This window comes from Pyrus communis, chromosome 10, assembly GCF_041283825.1.
Source record: "Pyrus communis isolate YQ-2024b chromosome 10, ASM4128382v1, whole genome shotgun sequence".
Lineage (NCBI taxonomy): Eukaryota > Viridiplantae > Streptophyta > Magnoliopsida > Rosales > Rosaceae > Pyrus > Pyrus communis.
The window spans coordinates 17,829,092-17,831,795 of NC_142574.1; the positions used below are offsets into that span (position 1 = coordinate 17,829,092).

Consider the following 2,704-nt stretch of genomic DNA (forward strand, 5'->3'; position numbering starts at 1 on the left):
AATATTATTATTTAGTAATTAAATAAATTTTGATTAAATATACAAATATATATATGTTTCAAATTTATTTAGTTGTTGGTGTCCACGCGTTGGCCAAATGAAAAAAGTTGGCATGCTTGTAATTTGAAATGATAAATGAGTAGGAATACTTGGAGAGCACTCCAGTTTGGAGGTGGCAAACTAGTTTTCATCTTTCCTTTTGAGTGACACCTCCCTGAGTGACACCTCCCCCCTTCACTTTGATTATTGAACACTTGAAGCTCGTGCTTTGCATGTTGATTAAAAAAAAAAAAAGAAAAAAAAAAAGCCTTGTCCATTAGCTAGGTGTAGCTGCCTTATTTGTTTTTCTTTATCAAGTCGACAACTCCTCCTCTCCAATTGCCGAGTATTCCTTTATATATATATATATATATATATTTTTATCTGATGCGTGACCAAGGATTGTATAAGTATAAATAGGGACCTCAAGAGCTGCAAACTCTAGTAAGAAACGAGTCTAGTGAGAGATGAATAAAGAGAAGAGGGAAAAGGTACTTTGGGTCGGAGAAAGTGAGTGAGTGAGAGAGAGGATGAGAAAAGAAATTAAGATGAAGGTTGAATTGGATGTTTGCGGAGATGGCAATAGAATGGGAAATAAATTAAGGTATAAGAGAAAAGAGCTGCTGTGTTGATGATGGTCAGTCAGCTTTGAAAGAATCAAATAAAGGAGCAAGGTCGATTAGGCTGGACTAATGTCCTTCTGCCAGTATGAGGGGAACACGAACATAGAGGGGTAAGTACTAATTCTTTGACCTAAATGGTAGAGCTTCTGAGCTTTTAATTAGGGTTGTGATTGAAGAAAGTATTAGTATTATTATAGTATACAGTGAATCGTTTGGTTGTGATAGTTCTTATGAAATTAGCTTCACAAAATCCAATCTTACAATTTTGCTATCTTTTGCAATACCGCTTCAAGTATATATGTCAATTGATTTCTTAGCGAGTTATATATATAAAGCAGCATATTAGTATCAGACTTTATATATATAGATATATACACCAATCGGAGGAAAGAGCTGTTATCTACTAACTTGATCCAAGCTTGTTTTCTTGTTATCAAGCTACAGACACATATGATATAAATAGTTTCAATTATATGGGAAGTAAAGCATATGTCTTGGAGTTGGAAATAATTGTATTATGCATATACATGGTTTAAAATGCCACCTTTCTTAATTATATACCAGAAGAAAGCACGCATATGTATATTTGAATTTCACATGCTCCCTGATTTTCTAAAAGTTGTACTTATTCAAACATTTAGTTTGTTATGACCAAGCTATTCTAGATCAACCAAAATGATGTTTGAATTGGTTGGTGTTCAATTAGTAATAACAAGCTATTTGACTGGGGTTAGAGTGCAGGTCATGCTTTTTAGTAATTGCCTACACTTGTGAATAGGAGTTGATGAAGGTAGACTCTTGTAATAAAGAGTTGGAGCAATGTTTTGGAATCTAGGTAGGGGAAATATGGCAGACCTTTACAAAGATTAGCTTTATTAAATTTCGTGAAGCATTATATTATTATTATCGATCTTGTTGGTTGATTAATGTGATATGGGTTTGCTAATTGGATAGATACTGCTCTTGCGTGTTTACTTGTTATTGGTTATGGAATTATTGGTGAAATGCTATTGGTTGAGAATATACTATGGTATATGTGAATGATAAATGAAAGTATTTGTGAATCATTCATAATTGGTCATGTGGTTGAAGTTTTAGTGGTGAGAAGGAATTGGAAATGAGGGTAGTTGGAAAGGATCTTTTGTGTAGTTGAGCCAAACTCTTAGTAGGTATTAAGTCTCAGGCGAGCCCACAGTGCACAGTTTCTTTTGGGTAATTCGGGATTGGCGACGAAGGGTTTTGGCAAGATGACTAACAAAAGGGGAATTTGGGATGATTGAGTTACATGGGGTTTAATTTGTATATTAAAACATTCAAATCACCACTGCAAAGGTAAAATGCACGGTATGGGACGTGCAGGTCCGCATGTTTTATTATATGAATTCATGGGCAGAGATGAAGAGTATTGCATTGCATTCATGCATTATTATCGAGAATGATTTGGTACTTGATTACATTATTTTATAACACGTAATTTAGTATTGTCAATTTTACTATGGTAAGGTTATATCCCTACTGAGCTGTTGAAGCTCACACCTTTCTTGTTATGCAGGTTTATGAACTAAACAATCTAAGAGGGTAGACAGAATGAGATCGGATTAAGTGTGATGATAGAATTTTGTATTTATTTATTTAGCCTTGTAAAGAATTATTGAGTTATTTTAAATAAGAAGAATTTTATTTTCCAACCTGTTTCCGTTTTATATTATGTATTTAGTTTTTAGCTCACGTTTTGGACTCGGGATCGAATTTTCCACTTAACCCTGGTCTGGGGCGTGACAGCTTTCGAATCTGGTTAAGTACTAAACATGGTTTCATTAAAAGCGAACTGTGATCTAGGAAATGGTTGAAAAGGGCTTGAACTCCCTTTGTTTTGGACATACAAGATTATGAACTAAAAGTCCTTGTTTTCAAGGCAAGAAAAAGAACTTAATGCAAACTTAACCCATCTATGACAATCCTTTGATAACAAGAAGTTGGCGTAACTTGGGGTGCAAGTAATAACTTAAATCATACCTATTCAACAATCTGTTACACTAAGA

General features: G+C 34.2%; 1 long non-coding RNA gene across 1 annotated transcript; it reads left to right on the plus strand.

Annotated features, from left to right (window-relative positions):
* The first annotated feature begins 444 nt into the window (after positions 1-444).
* On the plus strand, positions 445-2,352 carry LOC148693624 (uncharacterized). Its single transcript, XR_015952653.1, has 2 exons — positions 445-772; positions 2,215-2,352. It is a non-coding gene; the product is annotated as an uncharacterized LOC148693624 (long non-coding RNA).
* Positions 2,353-2,704: the final 352 nt, after the last annotated feature.